Source organism: Hordeum vulgare, chromosome 2H (assembly GCF_904849725.1).
Source record: "Hordeum vulgare subsp. vulgare chromosome 2H, MorexV3_pseudomolecules_assembly, whole genome shotgun sequence".
Classification (NCBI taxonomy): domain Eukaryota; kingdom Viridiplantae; phylum Streptophyta; class Magnoliopsida; order Poales; family Poaceae; genus Hordeum; species Hordeum vulgare.
The window spans coordinates 650,684,055-650,698,076 of record NC_058519.1 but is presented as its reverse complement, the minus strand read 5'-3'; the positions used below and the strand labels follow the sequence as shown (position 1 = coordinate 650,698,076).

Sequence of the window (14,022 nt, the reverse complement as noted above, 5' to 3'; positions counted from 1 at the left end):
CTGTAGTATCCTCTCAGACAATATAAAAGCTTTTGCTATGCAACTTCATATAACATTTCAATATAAAAGCGTGATTTTATCTGTTGTTTCCATATTGAACTTCTCCACCAGCTCTGATATGTGAAGCATCCTGTCAACCTAGCTGAATCATACATAAAACTGCAGGTTATCTCTCGGCTATAAATTATGCACCAAGCATCTCATTTGGTTTTGTTCCTTCTCAACCTAATGATTGCAACTTCGGGAACAGGTATAGCTTATTTATACTCTTGGGGTTTAATCACTCTAATCAACTATTATAATAGAGCACAACTAAGGTACTAAATCATGCAGGGTTATATGCAGATTTGGTTGCCATTAAATGATGTCTGTACGACAGGCGGCTCCGACGAGTCGGATGGACTGCGGCGGTTGCTGAGCTTCTCCATGGCCTGCTGCAGTTCCAAGGAGACACAACTTCGAAGGTGAGGAGGAGATATATAGAAGAACAGAAGGAAGGGAGAGGAGGAAGGACAGGGGCGTGGCGGCCTTGACGGTGAACCTCCGGTTACGACGGACTCTGGCGAGAGGCGGCGCACCGCGTACGGCACCGACGCAAGCCTACGGGGCGGCAGCGGCAGCGGCAGCTTGGAGCTGTGGGAGCTCGGCCCTTTGGATCGCATGCCAAAGGTTATGCATATTGGGTACGTTTTGGTTGCTAGCAAACCTGTCCATACAAAATATGGCCATGATTTATCCTGTTGTTGGTTAGTTCTGAAGTATTACCTATAAAATCAGTGAATATTTCTATTTTGAGGCCACATGTATTTTGATTCTGTCAACACACTGAGATCCATGTAGATAGAAACATAAGAACAGGGCTGGTCCTCTGATTATTAACTGTAGGCCTTCAACGCCCATTTAGGTTTGGGAGGGGTAGTAGATTTAAGTTAAGAAGAACATAGTGAGTGATGATGACAGTTAAGAAACTAAGAAACACCATGATTTCATAGAAGTGTGACAAGCCGCACCGGAAAAAACTAATTTATGGTAAATCTTAGTTTTCATAAAACTAAGAAACACCATCTGTCACAAAGTTTATACAAACTAAGAAACACCATGAGTCACAAAGTTTATACAAACTAAGAAACACCATGATTTCATAAAAGTGTGACAGGCCGCACCGGAAAAACTAATTTAAGGTAAACCTTAGCTTTGCCAAGAGGTGGTTTCTGTAAACACGATAATGCATTTTTTTTTGTTTTGTGACAAAATCCGGTGAACATGTTAGGTTACTCAGCAGAATTAAAAATAGGAAAAAGAAGAAAATATAAAGAAATCGTTTCTGTAAAACTAAGAAACACCATCTGTCACAAAGTTTATACAAACTAAGAAACACCATGAGTCACAAAGTTTATACAAACTAAGAAACACCATGATTTCATAAAAGTGTGACAGGCCGCACCGGAAAAACTAATTTAAGGTAAACCTTAGCTTTCCCAAGAGGTGGTTTCTGTAAACACGATAATGCATTTTTTTTTTTGTTTTGTGACAAAATCCGGTGAACATGTTAGGTTACTCAGCAGAATTAAAAATAGGAAAAAGAAGAAAATACAAAGAAATCGTTTCTGTAAATGTAACATGATAGTGTAAATCTTTATATTTTTTGGCAGAATTCAATCACCAGAAGTAAAAAAAGGGGAAAAATACCGCTAGAAGGAGGGCTTGAACCTCCGACCTTGTGGTTAACAGCCACACGCTCTGGCCAACTGAGCTATTCCAGCTGTTATGCTTAAGAAATATTTATAGCCTTTATATTGTCGTGGTGTGTAACATAGAGTACCCATGTTTTATTTCTATTTTTGATCGCAACAAGTACCGATGTTGTTTGTTACTGGCTGCACCTTCAAACGTGACATTAGATAAGTTAAGCTTTGTTGGCTAAGTTTATTCCCAGACGAAGGTGTAGGTGCAGTGCACGCATGGACCGTCACTCTAAAGTTTGGACCAAGTCATCAGCCATCAAATGCACTTCTACAAACTAAAACTAACTCATTCCTACATCTACATTTTGGCGAAAAGATGCAGGGGCTCCTGAAATGATACAACGCTAATCCTATTCTATGCGATGCCATGCTAGCTATTATGCTGAACCGCCTGCAAATGACGCTCGTAGATTATGGTCAGACAACTAGAGCATGAAGACCATCCTCATCATTAGGCCAACGAACATCAGACGTTAGGAAGAAACATCCATATTAGTTGCTCCTCACTTTGCTATGCCATTTTTTTAGGAAAAAAAAAGTTTACTCCGATCTCTGCATCAAAACATGCACACAACCCTCATGATTACATCAATGATATCAAATTATTCAAGAAAGTCTTAAAAAACATATATTAAAAAACCCAAAACCACCACTCCGCACATATAAACTCAACAATGGGGGATGTCGTCACAATGTCCCATCATCTAGAACCTGGGTCATCACCTAGCTGCCCGCATGGCATATCGGGAGCACACATTAGTAGATCATAAGCATGCGTCACATGTACATGTTTAATAAGCCACCCCACCAACGAATAGTTGACCCATCTTCAGGATGGAGATCCGCATTATCTTTGCCAAGTCAGTTATCGATGCAACTACGATGCCAAACAGCGTCACCGGCTTGCGCTCGTCCATTAAGACGCGTACGTCACCGAGACTCCGTTGCACCATGCCGTTGAGACCTGCCATCATCGACGCGGTATATATGACGCCTCTTCACCTCCTGACCCCTCAAACGGCTACTCTAAAATGCGCCCCCATGAGGGAGAACAACACTAGGCGTCGCCATCATTCAGTCTGAAAGACACAGATCTAGCGTTTCCCTTGGATAGCTTGAGCAACAAATCGAAATCTACGATGACAATGCCTCATGAGGGTAACAACGCGCAGACGCCGCAATCATCCATCATGACCAAACTTGGCGTTATTTTCACCGGTAGTCGTGCCTCCCCTTCCCCCGCCGCCACCAGTAGTCGATGTGCCAGATCTCCGCCTAACTGGTTCTGGCTCAGGGTGGACATGGTCCAAGCCGTTCCGAGCCGTCGTTTGGACCGGCCGCCCCCGGTCCGATCAAGATCGGACCGAGCAGTGTCGTGGGCCTGTTTTCAGGGACCGAACCGACAATGGCCGAGCTCGGGCCGGACCGAGAGGACCGGCCAAGACATGAACAGAGCGCGCTCTCGAGCTCCGACGACAGCTCATCGGAGAGATGTCTTGCTAGAGGAAGTGCAGCTCATCGGAAAGATGTTTGGGAGCTCGTGAAGAACCAGGAAAGCTACCAGACCAAGAAGAACACGAGAGGAAGCTTACCGATGATGAATCTTGCACGACAGCCAGTTGACGAAGATGAAAGGGACGATGGCCGATGCGGCGATGTAGGACCTCCCTCGTCGATTTCCTTGGCAGATGTGATATATCAAAATGGAGCAGGTCCAATGGACATAGTTTCAGGGCTAGAGAGTCAATTGGCCGCGCGGAGCCACGGACGGCAGCCACCGCGGCGAAGACCATCCCTGTCACGCCTGGGCCACCACGCCCATGCCACACACATGACACGCCGCAACCATGGCCCTAACTGTTGGAAATATGCCCTAGAGGCAATAATAAATTAGTTATTATTATATTTCTTAGTTCATGATAATCGTTTATTATCCATGCTATAATTGTATTGATTGGAAACACAATACTTGTGTGGATACATAGACAAAACACTGTCCCTAGTAAGCCTCTAGTTGACTAGCTCGTTGATCAAAGATGTTCAAGGTTTCCTGGCCATAGGCAAGTGTTGTCACTTGATAACGGGATCACATCATTAGGAGAATCATGTGATGGACTAGACCCAAACTAATAGACGTAGCATGTTGATCGTGTCATTTTGTTGCTACTGTTTTCTGCGTGTCAAGTATTTATTCCTATGACCATGAGATCATATAACTCACTGACACCGGAGGAATGCTTTGTGTGTATCAAACGTCGCAACGTAACTGGGTGACTATAAAGATGCTCTACAGGTATCTCCGAAGGTGTTAGTTGAGTTAGTATGGATCAAGACTGGGATTTGTCACTCCGTGTGAACGGAGAGGTATCTCGGGGCCCACTCGGTAATACAACATCACACACAAGCCTTGCAAGCAATGTAACTTAGTGTAAGTTGCGGGATCTTGTATTACGGAACGAGTAAAGAGACTTGCCAGTAAACGAGATTGAAATAGGTATACGGATACTGACGATCGAATCTCTGGCAAGTAACATACCGAAGGACAAAGGGAATGACATACGGGATTATATGAATCCTTGGCACTGAGGTTCAAACGATAAGATATTCGTAGAATATGTAGGATCCAATATGGGCATCCAGGTCCCGCTATTGGATATTGACCGAGGAGTCTCTCGGGTCATGTCTACATAGTTCTCGAACCCGCAGGGTCTGCACACTTAAGGTTCGACGTTGTTTTATGCGTATTTGAGTTATATGGTTGGTTACCGAATGTTGTTCGGAGTCCCGGATGAGATCACGGACGTCACGAGGGTTTCCGGAATGGTCCGGAAACGAAGATTGATATATAGGATGACCTCATTTGGTTACCGGAAGGTTTTCGTGCATTACCGGAAAGGTTTCGGGCTCATCGGTAGTGTACCGGGAGTGCCGGGAGGGGTGCCGGGGACCATCGGGAGGGGTGTCACGCCCCAAGGGGTCTCATGGGCTATGGGAAGAGATAAACCAGCCCCTAGTGGGCTGGAATAAGTTCCCACTAAGGCCCATAAGGTTTGAGAAGGAAAAAACACAAGGTGGAAAGAGTTTCCAAGTGGGAAGGTGGAATCCTACTCCAAGTAGGATTGGAGTAGGACTCCTCCACCTCCAATTTCGGCCAAACCTTTAGGTTTTGAGGCTGCCTCCTCCCCTCCCTCCCACCTATATATACGAAGGTTTTAGGGCTGATTTGAGACGACTTTCTCACGGCTGCCCGACCACATACCTCCATAGTTTTTCCTCTAGATCGCGTTTCTGCGGAGCTCGGGCGGAGCCCTGCTGAGACAAGATCATCACCAACCTCCGGAGCGCCGTCACGCTGCCGGAGAACTCTTCTACCTCTCCGTCTCTCTTGCTGGATCAAGAAGGCCGAGATCATCGTCGAGCTGTACGTGTGCTGAACGCGGAGGTGCCGTCCGTTCGGTACTAGATCGTGGGACTGATCGCGGGATTGTTCGCGGGGCGGATCGAGGGACGTGAGGACGTTCCACTACATCAACCGCGTTCACTAACGCTTCTGCTGTACGATCTACAAGGGTACGTAGATCACTCATCCCCTCTCGTAGATGGACATCACCATGATAGGTCTTCGTGCGCGTAGGAAAATTTTTGTTTCCCATGCGACGTTCCCCAACAGTGGCATCATGAGCTAGGTTCATGCGTAGATGTCTTCTCGAGTAGAACACAAAAGGTTTTGTGGGCGGTGATGTGCGTTTTGCTGCCCTCCTTAGTCTTTTCTTGATTCCGCGGTATTGTTGGATTGAAGCGGCTTGGACCGACATTACTCGTACGCTTACGAGAGACTGGTTTCATCGTTACGAGTAACCCCCTTTGCTCAAAGATGACTGGCAAGTGACGGTTTCTCCAACTTTAGTTGAATCGGATTTGACCGAGGAGGTCCTTGGATGAGGTTAAATAGCAATTCATATATCTCCGTTGTGGTGTTTGCGTACGTAAGATGCGATCCTACTAGATACCCTTGGTCACCACGTAAAACATGCAACAACAAAATTAGAGGACGTCTAACTTGTTTTTGCAGGGTATGATTGTGATGTGATATGGCCAATGATGTGATGTGACATATTGGATGTATGAGATGATCATGTTGTAATAGAAATATCGACTTGCACGTCGATGGTACGGCAACCGGCAGGAGCCATAGGGTTGTCTTTATACTAACATATGTGCTTGCAGATGCGTTTACTATTTTGCTAGGATGTAGCTTTAGTAGTAATAGCATAAGTAGCACGACAACCCCGATGGCAACACGTTGATGGATGATCATGGTGTGGCGCCGGTGACAAGAAGATCGTGCCGGTGCTTTGGTGATGGAGATCAAAAAGCATGTGATGATGGCCATATCATGTCACTTATGAATTGCATGTGATGTTATTCCTTTTATGCACCTTATTTTGCTTAGAACGACGGTAGCATTATGAGGTGATCTCTCACTAAAATTTCAAGACGAAATTGTGTTCTCCCCGACTGTGCACCGTTGCGACAGTTCTTCGTTTCGAGACACCACGTGATGATCGGGTGTGATAGACTCAACGTTCACATACAACGGGTGCAAAACAGTTGCACACGCGGAACACTCGGGTTAAGCTTGACGAGCCTAGCATGTGCAGACATGGCCTCGGAACACATGAGACCGAAAGGTCGAGCATGAATCGTATAGTTGATATGATTAGCATAGGGATGCTTACCACTGAAACTATTCTCGACTCACGTGATGATCGGACTTGAGATAGCGGATTTGGATCATGTACCACTCAAATGACTAGAGAGATGTACTTTTTGAGTGGGAGTTCTTAAGTAATATGATTAATTGAACTAATTGTCATGAACATAGTCTAATGGTCTTTGCGAATTACGATGTAGCTTGCGCTATAGCTCTACTGTTTTTATATGTTCCTAGAGAAAATTTAGTTGAAAATTGATAGTAGCAACCTTTGCAGACTGAGTCTGTAAAACCGAGGATTGTCCTCGTTGCTACGCAGAAGGCTTATGTCCTTAAATGCACCACTCAGTGTGCTGCACCTCGAGCGTTGTCTGTGGATGCTATGAACATCCGACATACACGTTACTGATGACTACACGATAGTTCAGTGCAAGATACTTGATGGCTTAGAAGCAAGGCGCCGAAAACGTTGTAAAACATCACGGAACATAAGTGATGTTCCGAAGAGATGAAATTGTGATTTCATGCTTGTGCCCTTGTTAAGAGGTACGAGACCTCCGACAAGATTCTTTGTCCACAAAGCACAGGAGAAAAGGCTCAATCGTTGAGCATGTGCTCAGATTGTCTGAGTACGACAATCGCTTGAATCAAGTGGGAGTTAATCTTTCAGATGAGATAGTGATAGTTCTCCAAAGTCACTGCCACCAAGCTGTGAGAGCTTCGTGATGAACTATAACATATCAAGGATAGATACAATGATCCTTGAGCGATTCGCGATGTTTGACACTGCGAAAGTAGAAATCAAGAAGGAGCATCAATAGTTGATGGTTTGTAAAACCACTAAGTTTCAAGAAAGGCAAGGGCTAGAAGGGATACTTCGTGAAACGGCAAAACAGTTGCTGCACTAATGAAGAGACCCAAGATTAAACCCAAACCCGAGACTAAGTGCTTCTGTAATGAGGGGAACAATCACTGAGGCGGAGCAACTCAAGATACTTGGTAGATAAGAAGGCTGGCAAAAGTCGAAAGAAAGTGTATTTGATATACATGATGTTGATGTGTACTTTACTAGTACTCCTAGTAGCACGAGGGTATTGGATACCGGTTCGGTTGCTAAGTGATTAGTGACGCGAAATAAAAGCTACGTCATAAACGGAGACTAGCTAAAGGCGAGGTGACGATACGTGTTGGAAGTGTTTCCAAGATTGATATGATCAAACGTCGCACGCTCCCTCTACCATCGGGATTGGTGTTAAACCTAAATAATTGTTATTTGGTGCTTGCGTTAAGCATGAACATGATTGGATCGTGTTTATTGCAATACGAATTATTCATTTAAAGAGAATAATGGTTACTCTATTTTCTTGAATAATCACCTTCAATGGTTTATTGAATCTCGATCGTAGTGTTACACATGTTCATGATATTGGTGCCAAAAGATAAGAGTTGATGATGATAGTACCACTTACTTGTGGCACTGCCGCTTGAGTCATGTTAGTATAAATTGCATGAAGAGGCTCCATGCTGATGGATCTTTGTACTCACCTGATTTCGAATCACTAGTGACATGCGAATCATACCACATGAGCAAGGCCTTGTTTTCATTGAGATGAAATAAGATAGTAACTTGTTGGAAGTGATACATTTTGATGTATGCAGTCCAATGGGTGCTGAGGCACGCAGTGGATATCATTATGTTCTTACTTCACTGACGATTTGAGTAGATACAGGAGTATTTACTTAATGAATCACAAGTCTAAAATGTTGAAAAGTTCAATTCCGTTTCAGAGTGAAGTTCGTCGTAACAAGAGGATAAACTGTCTACGATATGATCATGGAAATGAATATCTGAGTTACGAGTTTTGGTACACAGTTAAGACAATGTGGAAATTGTTTCGCAGTTCATGCCACCTGGAACATCATAGTGTGATGATGTGTCTCAACGTCATAGCCACGCACTATTTGGTATGGTGCATACTATGATGTCTCTTATCGAATTACCACTATCGTTTATGGGTTATGCATTAGAGACAACCGCACTCACTTTAAATAGGGCACCGCGTATTTCCGTTGAGATGACACAGTATAGACTGAGGTTTAGAGAAATCTAAACTGTCGTTTCTTGAAAGTTTGGGGTTTCGACACTTATGTGAAAAAGTTTCAGTCTGATAAGCTCAAACCCAAAGCGGATAAATGTATCTTCATAGGATATCCAAAACAGTTGGGTACATCTCCTATCTCAGATCCAAAAGCAAAGTGTTTGTTTCTAGAAACGGATCCTTTCTCGAGGAAAGGTTTCTCTCGAAAGAATTGAGTGGGAGGGTAGTAGAACTTGATGAGGTTATTGAACCATCACTTCAACCAGTGTGTAGCAGGGCGCAGGACGTTGTTCATGTGGCGCCTACACCAATTGAAGTGGAAGCTGATGATGATGATCATTGAGCTTCGAATCAAGTTACTACAAACCTCGTAGGTCGACAAGGTCGCGTACTGCTGCAGAGTAGTACGGTAACCCTGTCTTGGAGGTCCTGTTGTTGAGCAACAATGAACCTACGAGTTATGGAGAAAGCGATGGTGGGCCCAGATTCCGACAAATGGCTGGAAGCCATAAAATCCGAGAGAGGATCCATGTGTGAAAACAAAGTGTAGACTTTGGTAGAACTACTTGATGGTCATGGGACTATTGGGTAAAATGGATCTTTAAAAGAAGACAGACGATGATGGTGATAAGTCACTATTAAGAAAAGCTCGACTTGTCGCAAAGATGCTTTCGACAAGATCAAACAGTTGACTATGATGAGTCTTTCTCACTCGTAGCGATGCTAAAGGTTTGTTAGAATTATGTTAGTAGTTGCTGCATTATTTATGAAATATTGCACGTAGGATGTCAAAACATTGTTTCCTCGACGGTTTCCTTGAGCAAACATTGTATGTGATACAACCAGAAGGTTTTTGTCGATCCTAAAGATACTAGCAAGTATGCAAGCTCCAGTGATCCTTCAATGGACTGGTGCAAGCATCTCGGAGTTGGAATAAGCACTTTGATGAGATGATCAAAGATTTTGGGTGTGTACAAGGTTTATGAGAAACTTGTATTTCCAAAGAAGTGAGTGGGAGCACTATAGAATTTCTGATAGGTATATGTGGTTGACATATTGTGGATCAGAAGTAATGTAGAATTTCTGTAAAGCATACAAGGTTGTTTGAAAGAAGTTTTCAAAGGAGTACCTGGATTACGCTACTTGAAGGTTGAGCATCAAAGATCTATGGAGATAGATCGAAAGCGCTTAATAGAAGTTTCAACAAGATGCATGCCTTGACAAGTTTTTGAAAGAGTTCAAAATAGACCAGCAAAGAAGGAGTTCTTGGTTGCGTTGTGAGGTGTGAATTTGAGTAAGACTCAAAACCCGACCACGGCAGAATAAAGAGAATAGATGAAGGTCGTCTTCTATGCCTTAGCCGTAGAATCTAAAGTATGCCATGCTGTGTACCGCACCTGAAGTGTGCCTTGACTCAAAGTATGTTGAGAGGTACAGAAAGTGATCCATGTTTGAATCACTAGCAGCGGTCAAAATTTATCCTTAGTAACAAATGGACTAAGGAATTTTTCTCGATTATGGAGGTGGTTAAAGAGTTCGTCGTAAAGGGTAACGTCGATGCAAGCTTTGACACTAATCTGAATAACTATGAGTAGTGAAACGGATTCATATAGTAGAGTGGATATTTGGAGCATTTCTGAATAGCACGTAGTAGTAGCATCTATAAGATGACATAAAGATTTGTAAAGAACGCACGGATCTGAAAGTTTCAGAACCGTTGACTAAAACCTCTCTCACAAGCAAGACATGATCAGACCCCATAACTATATGGGTGTTGGATTCGTTGGAATCACATGGTGATGTGAACTAGATTATTGACTCTAGTGCAAGTGGGAGACTGTTGGAAATATGCCCTAGAGGCAATAATAAATTAGTTATTATTATATTTCTTAGTTCATGATAATCGTTTATTATCCATGCTATAATTGTATTGATTGGAAACACAATACTTGTGTGGATACATAGACAAAACACTGTCCCTAGTAAGCCTCTAGTTGACTAGCTCGTTGATCAAAGATGGTCAAGGTTTCCTGGCCATAGGCAAGTGTTGTCACTTGATAACGGGATCACATCATTAGGAGAATCATGTGATGGACTAGACCCAAACTAATAGACGTAGCATGTTGATCGTGTCATTTTGTTGCTACTGTTTTCTGCGTGTCAAGTATTTATTCCTATGACCATGAGATCATATAACTCACTGACACCGGAGGAATGCTTTGTGTGTATCAAACGTCGCAACGTAACTGGGTGACTATAAAGATGCTCTACAGGTATCTCCGAAGGTGTTAGTTGAGTTAGTATGGATCAAGACTGGGATTTGTCACTCCGTGTGAACGGAGAGGTATCTCGGGGCCCACTCGGTAATACAACATCACACACAAGCCTTGCAAGCAATGTAACTTAGTGTAAGTTGCGGGATCTTGTATTACGGAACGAGTAAAGAGACTTGCCAGTAAACGAGATTGAAATAGGTATACGGATACTGACGATCGAATCTCTGGCAAGTAACATACCGAAGGACAAAGGGAATGACATACGGGATTATATGAATCCTTGGCACTGAGGTTCAAACGATAAGATATTCGTAGAATATGTAGGATCCAATATGGGCATCCAGGTCCCGCTATTGGATATTGACCGAGGAGTCTCTCGGGTCATGTCTACATAGTTCTCGAACCCGCAGGGTCTGCACACTTAAGGTTCGACGTTGTTTTATGCGTATTTGAGTTATATGGTTGGTTACCGAATGTTGTTCGGAGTCCCGGATGAGATCACGGACGTCACGAGGGTTTCCGGAATGGTCCGGAAACGAAGATTGATATATAGGATGACCTCATTTGGTTACCGGAAGGTTTTCGTGCATTACCGGAAAGGTTTCGGGCTCATCGGTAGTGTACCGGGAGTGCCGGGAGGGGTGCCGGGGACCATCGGGAGGGGTGTCACGCCCCAAGGGGTCTCATGGGCTATGGGAAGAGATAAACCAGCCCCTAGTGGGCTGGAATAAGTTCCCACTAAGGCCCATAAGGTTTGAGAAGGAAAAAACACAAGGTGGAAAGAGTTTCCAAGTGGGAAGGTGGAATCCTACTCCAAGTAGGATTGGAGTAGGACTCCTCCACCTCCAATTTCGGCCAAACCTTTAGGTTTTGAGGCTGCCTCCTCCCCTCCCTCCCACCTATATATACGAAGGTTTTAGGGCTGATTTGAGACGACTTTCTCACGGCTGCCCGACCACATACCTCCATAGTTTTTCCTCTAGATCGCGTTTCTGCGGAGCTCGGGCGGAGCCCTGCTGAGACAAGATCATCACCAACCTCCGGAGCGCCGTCACGCTGCCGGAGAACTCTTCTACCTCTCCGTCTCTCTTGCTGGATCAAGAAGGCCGAGATCATCGTCGAGCTGTACGTGTGCTGAACGCGGAGGTGCCGTCCGTTCGGTACTAGATCGTGGGACTGATCGCGGGATTGTTCGCGGGGCGGATCGAGGGACGTGAGGACGTTCCACTACATCAACCGCGTTCACTAACGCTTCTGCTGTACGATCTACAAGGGTACGTAGATCACTCATCCCCTCTCGTAGATGGACATCACCATGATAGGTCTTCGTGCGCGTAGGAAATTTTTTGTTTCCCATGCGACGTTCCCCAACACTAACAAGCCCCTATCACGCTCCCGCCACGCCCCGCCCCGTCCTACCACGCCCTCACCATACCACCGCCATGTCGCCGGAGCTCCGTTCAGTCCGCTCGGTCGGTCCGGGACCGGACCGAGATTTTTTCGGTCCTATTTTCAAGGCCCGGCCCGATCGATTTTTTTACCGAGCCAGGACCGAGTGAGCCCGGACCGAGCGGGCCACGAGCTGGTCTGAAAGACGGCTCGTGTCGTCCATCCTAAGTTTTGGCCATATTCATTAGAAATTATAGTAAGGCGTGTCCGCATGATGAAGATAGAATTTGTGCCGAAGAAGATCTTCATTCAATGTGAACGGATTTGGAGCAAAAGGACATAACACTACTTTAAACGGGTCCTAAAGTGCTTTGCCAATTCCGAGGCCGTATTCTTGAGGGATGAACGTGCAATAATCCTGCACCAACGGATGCTTTATCCAAGTTTTATTTAAATCTTTGAGGATGCCCCCTCTCTCCCTATGTCCAATCATAATCCCCTATATTGATTTGTCCGTCAAACAGGTAACTAGTCTCCTGTAGGTTTAGCATTGCGCATCCACCGTGTCTCCAAATATTAATCCTCCAACCTAAGTGAAACGCCCCAAATCACTATATTTTTTCCAATTATAATAATTAGTAAACGGTTGGGAATGAAAATTTAAAAAATATATTGTATATCTAAACTAAATGTAAAATCTTAACTGATTTTTTTTCATCCATAAATGTAGACAATTGACATCAATTGGGAGAATAAGATACTTTTGCCTTCCCAAAATAATTCAATTCTATTTTTTTCCCAAGTCAAACTTCTCTTAAGGCTGGTCATAGTGGGGAGTAACTTATACTGGCGTCATGCATTTGACACAATTCTAAGTTGCTACATTCACATGCAAAGTAACATAATAGTAGTGTCATAGATGACTTTGTTTATTAGTTTGTAGACTCATATTCTCTTGATAAGCATTATGTTACAGTAACATACTACTCCTCATTAACTACATGTCACATAAATAAATTTGTCTTGCAATGTGCTATGTTACCAGGTAAGTTACTCCCACTATGACCAGCCTAAGTGACCAAGTTTATAAAAAATGACTTGGTTCGTAAAAGATCTTATGTGAGTTTTTCTTTCCGCAATTTTGGTCTATATTTTTGTAAAAATCCTAAGGCATCCTCTATGGACAGTAAAATAAGAAAAATAGGAAAAAAAATTTAAAAATCGGAAACTTTGCAACATCAAATATGGTCAAACTTTGTAGGTTCTTGTAAGTTTTCATGCCAAAATATCATGGAGAAAAAACTGTACAAACAAGTTTTAAATTTCAGTGCTAAAAGTGCTCAAAACTTGAAGCACTGAAATATTTTCCTGTGTAGAGCTCCTCGGATGATTTTTTTAGCATGAAAAATTGCAAGCTCCTAGAAAGTTTGGTCATATTTGATGTAGCAAAGTTTCATAACTTTTTGACTTTTTTTCTACGTGTTTTAATTTAATATCCATAGAGGGTGCCTAGGCACCCGGGTGCTAAAAATCCACTCTCATTTTTAAAAACTTTGTCAATTTTTGTTGTAGTACAAAGTTAGAATCGTAATTAATTCAAAAGATAGGGAGTGCAATGAGATTGTAATATACATATGTTGGCATTAATTATTTTCCTTCTTTACAATTATATTCTTTAGTACTCTTTAATTTAATTCCTCATTTAGATGAAGCGATAAGTCTTAACTTTGAAGTACCTCCTATTATAGTCTTATATAATCTTAAGCACACACTCAAAACTTTCTGAACATCCAAGATGA

The 14,022-nt window shown here is 43.3% G+C and overlaps 1 non-coding gene across 1 annotated transcript; it reads right to left on the bottom strand.

Moving 5' to 3' along the window:
- Window positions 1–1,689: 1,689 nt before the first annotated feature.
- On the bottom strand, window positions 1,690–1,763 carry TRNAN-GUU. Its single transcript has one exon. It is a non-coding gene; the product is annotated as a tRNA-Asn (tRNA).
- Window positions 1,764–14,022: the final 12,259 nt, after the last annotated feature.